We start from the raw sequence: 7925 nt of genomic DNA, 5'->3' as shown, positions 1-7925 counted from the left end.
ACCACGTGGTGGCTGACAACCATCTGTAATGAGATTTGGCGCCCTCCTCTGGCGTGCGGGCATGCATGGAAGCAGAATGTTGTGTACATAATAAATAAATAAATCATTAAAAAAATATAAAATTCCTGTTCAGCCACTACATTCAGGGCTTTTATCTAGTCACATAATTTACAGAATGAATCTCTCTCTCTGTCTCTCTCCCCATGGAATTTGTTAGAATGACTTACAGGCTGTGGTCAATCAAACCCAATAGCTGCTGGCTATTGAAAGAATGTTCTTGGAGGAACACTGCCACCTATTTTAAATTTTTAATGTGTTTGCCACTGTACGAGGGATCTATACCATTTTGGGGCATAATTATGACCTGGTTAAATGTATAACATGTTCACAATTATAAAGTGGGGTAGTTTATCATGTTTAGGCATTATTATGCCCTGGTTATTGTTTTCATTTGGAATACAGTAGTTGCTCAGCCCACCAGGCTGGGTGTCACAGCTGGTCCTCAGTACACGCTGGAATCCCGAAGAAGTAGGCTCCAATGCCAGAGAAGGAGTGGACTTGCTAGCAAGATGAGGTCAAGCAGGCAAAGAGCAAAAGCTTCCTTCTCCCATGTCCTTCTACAGGGTTCCAGCAGAAAGTGTGGCTCACATTAGATCTGGATTAAAGCATATCGCTCCCAGCTCAAATAATCTGGATTAAATGTATATAACGCAAATATCTATACAAATATATTTTTTTTGTTGCTTTTTAGAGTCTGGCCTGGAACTAGCTCTTATAGACCAGGCTGGCCTCAAACTCACAGAGATCTGCCTGCCTCTGCCTCCTGAGTGCTGAGATTAAAGGCGTGCACGACCACCTCCCTATTTACAAACACATTCTTAACAAAATGCATCAGTAACATTCATGTCAATTACAAACCTCATTTCTGCAACTGGTCACATGCCCTTAGCTGGTATTTATAACAACCTCCTCTCCTACCCGGTCTGCGTTTCCTCCACCCTCAGCAAGCACTTCAGCAGATCTTAGCTTTTTCCTAGAGGAGGGACCCAAACCTTCATTCTTGGTGGGTCTGTGCCCTTTCTCATCCTATCTGGACTATGCTGTTGTAGTTTTCCATTGACATTAATCACAGGACATGGTAACACCAAGAAACACCCTAAAGCAGCACTTCTCCAGGGTTGATACCCCTTTGGCAAACCTCTGTTTCAAAAAAGATTTACATTATGATTCAAAAGAGTAGCAAAATCACACAGTTATGATGCATCCACAAAAATAATTTTATGGTTGGGGGTCACCATATGTGTTAGGGTTTCTATTGTTGTAAAGAGACACCATGACCACAGCAACTCTTATAAATGAAAACATTTAATTGAGGGGGCTCACTTACAGTTTCAGAGGTTCAGTCTCTTATCATCATGGTGGGCAGCATGGTGGCCTACAGGCAGACATGGTGCTGGGGGAGTCCTATCTATCTTCTGCATTGGCCACTTAGGAGAGTTAAAGGGAGATGTGGCAGAAACCACCACCTCTGCATCTTTCAAGTTCTTGGTGGTGACACAATCTTTTTTTTCCTAGATAGGGTTTCCAGTGCAGCCTTTGTTGTCCTGGAACTCATTCTCTAGACCAGGCTGGCCTTGAACTCAGAGACCCGTCACGTCTGCCTCCTGAGTGCTGGGATTAAAGGTGTGCACCACCACCGCCCGACTTGGTGATACTATTTTCTACGGTCCTCTGGGGATGTAATACTGGTTTGGAGGGCAGAGGCAGCTCTAAAGGCTTCCATTTCGTCTTTCCAATCATAATAGCCCCCACTCTACAGGTCAGGGAGGCAGCATGAGAATTCTGCCAACTTCTAAGTATATCTATCCCAATTATCCATTCTGGGGGTGGGAAATAGCCATGGGATGAGTTTTGGGACCAACTGTGAGTCAGGAGTCAGCCAAAATTCCATTAATCTCCTGACGTCCTGTTTTAGTGGAGGGCCACAGTGTTTCTTGGGCTCTCCCGGAAACAGAGTCAGTTCAGAACCAGTATCCAATAGACACTGGAAAGCCTGGCTGTTTCCTTTCCCTCAGGGCCAGGGATCAAGGTCCTTCCTCAGGGGAACTCAGCCAACCCTTCCTTCAAGGGGTTCAGGGACTGCAAACTGGCTCAAGTCTGGAAGTTGGTTTATGGACAGAGACTCCCTGTTGCCATGATCCAATGCGCCCTTTCTTTCATTGGTTTGGGAGCTTTTCCTCTTATCACAAAAATTCAGTAGACCTGGGCTGGAGAGATGGCTCAGTGGTTAAGAGCATTGCCTGTTCTTCCAAAGGTCCTGAGTTCAGTTCCCAGCAACCACAGGGTAGCTCATAACCATCTGTAATTTGGTCTGGTGCCCTCTTCTGGCTGCAGGCATGCACACAGACAGAATATTGTAAACATAATGAATAAATAAATATTTTTAAAAAAATTCAGTAGACTTCTTATCTACTTCAGGCCTGGAAACATCCTGCTTGATTAGCCCACACAAGTCCTGCCAAAGTAAAAATCACTCTGCCTGGGCTGACCAATAAAAGTCAGGCCTGTAGGGACTATGGACCTTGCTTTGTCTAGCTGCCTGCCCTTTACCTTAACTTCAGTCACCTTGCCTTTGGCGATTCAGGGCTGCCACCTGGCCTCTGCTACTTCAAGGCCCAACTAAATCCATTGCATTTAATTAATCCAGCTGAGCTGCCTTGTCTCCAACCCTAAGGTCTGGGCCAAGGAACGGAGCGACAACAGAGCTCTTCAAATGTGCTGGTGCTGTCCTCTTACCATTTTTTTTGTCTTATAGAATTATGAAGGGCATGTCTTTTGGACCTTCCCATTGTGGAGGATTGGGTTTTACACAGGGTACCCACCCACTGGAGCAGTGCAGTTTCCCTGTGTCTTAAACTCCCTTCATCAACACTAAGCCAAGGGATATCAGGCACCTCCAACTCCTTTTCGGTAGGTCAGTTTTTCTTTTCTTTTCTTTTTTGGTTTTTCTAAACAAGGTTTCTCTGTAGCTTTGGAGTCTGTCCTGGAACTTGCTCTGTAGACTGGCAGGCTGGCCTCAAACTCACCTGCTTCCCAGGTGCTGAGATTAAAGGCATGCTCCACCACTAACTGGCAGTAGTTTTGACAAATGCTTCAACCAACCATTCAAACAAACTTTTGACAGCTTTTTAAAAAAAAAAAAATTGTGTGAGCTTCCATATTAAGCCTAGAATCTCTACTCAGGTGGCCCGAATCAATCAACTCAGCCTGACCTAGTTTTCTGTTCCTTCCTCCATTATCCCAGACCCTTAAAACCCATTCCTATACACATTCCTCAGGCATGTGCTTGAATGCATTAGCAAACTCATGAAGCTCTTCAGTGGTGTACGCATCTCCCCACGGGCTACACTTTCTACCTCCTCTCTAGGAGCCTGCTTAGCTTTCAGTCTGGTTATAGGTCTAGAAGCCACTATTGGGGGCCCCTAGGGAGATCAGTATTGTCTGGCCTGGCATCCCCTTCAGATCCAGTCACTGCTGGTTTAGCAGACAACGAAGGATTAATTTCCTCAGTCAAAGGTGCAAAAGGCCATGTTTCAGGGGGTGAGGTGGGAGTTATATCTGCTGAGGGAGGCGAGATTACGCCAGGTGAGATACTCTTGAGAATTCCCTACACTCCTGGTACCAATTTCTGTCCCACTCAGGGTTACTATTGCTGACATGAAGCACTGTGGCCCAAAGCAAGCTGGGGGAGGAAGGGTTTGATTGGCTGCCTCCTCCACATTTCAGTCTGTCGCTGGAGGAAGCCAGGACAGGAATGCAAGCAGGAGCTGCTACGGAGGAGGAGGGCTGCTTTCCAGCTTTGCCCAGTTTGCTTCCTTAGAGAAGCCCAGGATGGCGCCGCCCACCAGGGGCTAGGCACTCCCCCATCAATCAGTAATTAAGAACATGCTTTAACGCTTTTTTTAAAAAATATTTATTTGCCTTTAATCCCAGCACTTGGGAGGCAGAGGCAGGTGGATCTCTGTGAGTTCAAGGCCAGCCTGGTCTACAAGAGCTAGCTCCAGGATAGGATCCAAAGCTACGGAGAAACTGTCTCGGAAAGAAAAAAAAAATTATTTATTATGTATACAATATTCTGTCTGTGTGTATGCCTGCAGGCCAGAAGAAGGCACCAGATCTCATTACCGATGGTTGTGAGCCACCATGTGGTTGCCAGAAATTGAACTCAGGACCTTTGGAATAGCAGGCAATGCTCTTAACCATTGAGCCATCTCTCCAGCCTTACCGCTGACTTATTTATTTATTTATTTATTTATTTATTTATTTATTTATTATGTATACAATAGTCTGTCTGTGTGTTATGTCTGCAGGCCAGAAGAGGGCACCAGACCTCATTACAGATGGTTGTGAGCCACCATGTGGGTTGCTGGGAATTGAACTCAGGACCTTTGGAAGAGCAGGCAATGCTCTTAACCACTGAGCCATCTCTCCAGCCCCCTACCGCTGGCTTTTTGAAAATAGTTTAATTTCTATTTTGTAAACAGAACAGAGATAAACCCTTCAGAATGGATTGATTTAGTCTTTGGCTCACAAGGTGTACCCTGAAAGCTACATAGTATAGAAAATACATAGTGTTCTATGTAGTGAAAACAATCATAGCAATGAGGATGAGATGCAAAGAACTCAGGTATACGGTAAGAATTCCCATTGTCAGTGTGAAAAGCTTTTTATTTATTTAACACAGTATTTTTATTGATTTTTTGGAAATTTCACACAATATACCCTGATCACATCCCTTCCCAGGGCTCCTCTCTATTTCTTTTTTTTTTTCCTTTTTTTTTCCTTCTCTCTATTTCTTTACCCTTGTGCTCTCCCCCACCCCGCCCCAATATAGCAAGAAAAAAAATACACCAAGTCCAATTTGTGTTGCCGGTATACTCACTGGAGTATGGTCAAACTTCCAGTGGCCAGCCCCTTAAAGATAACCACCCCTCCCCGCCCCCACGAGGGCCATCAATTGTGAAGAGCTACCCTTCAGTATTGCTATCACATTCTTTTCTTCTGAGACAGGGTTTCTCTGTGTAGCCCTGGCTGTCCTGGAACTCGCTCTGTAGACCAGGCTGGCTTTGAACTCACTAAGATCCACCTACCTTTGTTTCCAGAGTGCTGGGATTAAGGGCGTGCACCACCACCACCCCGCTGCCCTATAACAACTTTTTTTTTAATTAATTAATTTATTTATTAAAGATTTCTGACTCTTCCCCACCGCCGCCTCCCATTTCCCTCCCCCAACAACTTTTTTTTAAAGCAATATTTTTCCTAATTATGTATACAGTGTTCTGTCTGCATATATGTCTGCAGGCCAGATGGTTATAAGCCACCATGCAGTTGCTGGGAATTGAACTCAGGACCTCTGGAAGAGCAGTCACTGAGCCATCTCTCCAGCCCCCCCCCCCCCAACAACTTTTAAGGGCTTTCTTCAATGACTTCCTGTCTAGACCATTTTCGGGGTGGGTGGGTGAAGGGGTTGTCACAGAAATCTTTGCTAGCTCTCATTCTCAACTATGAGTCTGCATGTTATATACCACTGCAGAAGATGCTCCCTTGCCTACAACAGCCAGCGGCAGCAGGGACCGTGGACGTCCTATGGCCTCCTGAGGCAGCACAGACGGCAGACATTTCAGCCAGATCTACGGAGGCATTTTCTCAATTGAGGTTCCCTCCTTTCCAGTTACTCCAGCTTGTGTCAAGTTGACATAAAACAACCCAGTACGCAACCCTTGATCTAGCCAGCAGTCCGGTGTAGAGGTACGGAACACGGGAGAATCAGGTGGCGTGGTGACATAATTTCCCCTTTCGTGTCTCAGGTTGCTTAGTTGAGACTCCCCCAATCCTTCCCTTTTCCTAAGAGCTCTTACATTCTGGGATTTGTTACACGTGCTCTTACTCAGGTCTTTGAGAGTCTGACTTAGCCGGAAGCTCTTGGTGGAGAATAGTCCCCGTGTTCTGGAGTCACCAGTGAGAACTATGGACGTTATCCTGTACACAGGGTCCAAGGTTGAACCATGAATGGCACACCACCAGCGCTCAGGAATGTCAAGTTCTGAGAAGCCTTGCACGTTGCTCCGTAACACACAGCTCCTAACGCTACTGTAGCTAGGATAGCAAGACGAGGCTCTGGGTACCCACACAGACGCACTCAAATTGCACACGGCCTGCCACACAATGAGACAGGGAGTTTGAGGGCTCATGCTACTTCTAGAATGACAGTGAACACCTTTTCTACAGGCAACGAAGCCCACTGTCACCAGTCAAGAAATAGTCATTTTAGGGGGGCTGGAGAGATGGCTCAGAGGTTAAGAGCATTGCCTGCTCTTCCAAAGGTCCTGAGTTCAATTCCCAGCAACCACATGGTGGCTCACAACCATCTGTAATGGGGTCTGGTGCCCTCTGCTGGCCTGCAGCATACACACAGACAGAATATTGTATACATAATAAATAAATAAATATTTTAAAAAAAAAAGAAAAAAAGAAATAGTCATTTTAGGAACCTCAGACCTGTGTCATCTCTTGATCTGATGCTTCCCACGCTCTCCAGGTAGAGGACAGAAAAGCTTCATCTAAACCGTAACTAGGCTCTAACTCTTGGCCCTAAAATTGGTTCAGCTACTGAACTGAATTGGTCCGCTGTCAAAGTGACCTCAAACTGCCTTTGGAATTATTTGGTCCCTGGGAGGTGAACAAAGTCATATAAGACAGACTTTCAGACTAGAGCGCATTAGAAGAAAAGGAGACCCCTTACTCAGTAACTTAGCTCTGTAGACCAGGTTGGCCTCAAACTCACAGAGATCCGCTTGCCTCTGCCTCCTGAGTGCTGGGATCAAAGGTGTGAGCCACCACTGCCCGGCTCCTGATAACGTTCTAACAGCACTTAAAGAAGTGGTCCTTTTGGAAACCGTCATGTTTGCCAGGACACGCATAGCTTTGGGGCTGACCTGAGAAGGTCACAGATAATGAATAAACAACAGGAATGTGTTCAGAAAAGCTGGGATCTGGTAGGATGTAGGCTCTTAGGGGGATGCACCTGCAGCAGCCAGAAAATTCAGCAGCTTTATTATATGCATCAGGATGAGGAGGCTAATCTTGGTGGCAGTCCCTATAGAGGAGGAAGTCTCAGACTGTAAACATCCTGGGAGGGAGAGCTGCAGGCGATACTGTCTACACACACTCTCAGAATCAATGGCTCAGACCTGGCAGAAGACCTTGACATTCCAGACTCCAATCCAAGGAAGATAGATCTATCACTGAGTACTAGGATAAGGTCAACCCCAGGTATCAATATACCTTTTCAGGGTCACCTCTTTATATAACCCAGGAGATCGAGTCTTTCGTAAAATTCTCCCAGAGACCAGTATGACATTGGATCAGATTGTTTCAAATCCTGCTTGGTCAAGAAGCAAAGATGCAAACTCTGTCACCATGGGGTCACCTGTCCAGAGTTAAAGAGTGTTCCACACCCAAAGCTCAAATACCTTTTGTGATTCTTTTGGAGACCTGCCTTTCTTTCCTCTCTTTTATGAAACCGTGGTGAAACCTATCTTTAAGTATCTCCCTCAATAAGCAGCCAGAGTCTAGGGTATTTACTCACACTGAGTTATGAACCCCATGCTATTCTCTTACTCTAACACGACTGGGCCCTACACTGGGTGGGATAATGTTCCTTCTCAACCTCACGTTCACTGCTGCCATACTTAGTAGTCTTTTGGAAATCACCCTATGGTGGCACTTGTAGCCACTGTGACTGTTCTTCTCTTACTTACAGACTCTTGTTTTAAATCTGCCAAGTGTCTTGGGATGTAAGATGCATACAAGACAGGATATTCTACTTCACAGATGTAAGACAACAGAAAGTAACATTACACAAC

Source organism: Alexandromys fortis, unplaced genomic scaffold (assembly GCF_014885135.2).
Source record: "Alexandromys fortis isolate MF-2015 unplaced genomic scaffold, M_Fortis_MF-2015_v1.1 scaffold_76, whole genome shotgun sequence".
NCBI classification, from domain to species: domain Eukaryota; kingdom Metazoa; phylum Chordata; class Mammalia; order Rodentia; family Cricetidae; genus Alexandromys; species Alexandromys fortis.
This window is presented reverse-complemented; position numbering follows the sequence as displayed.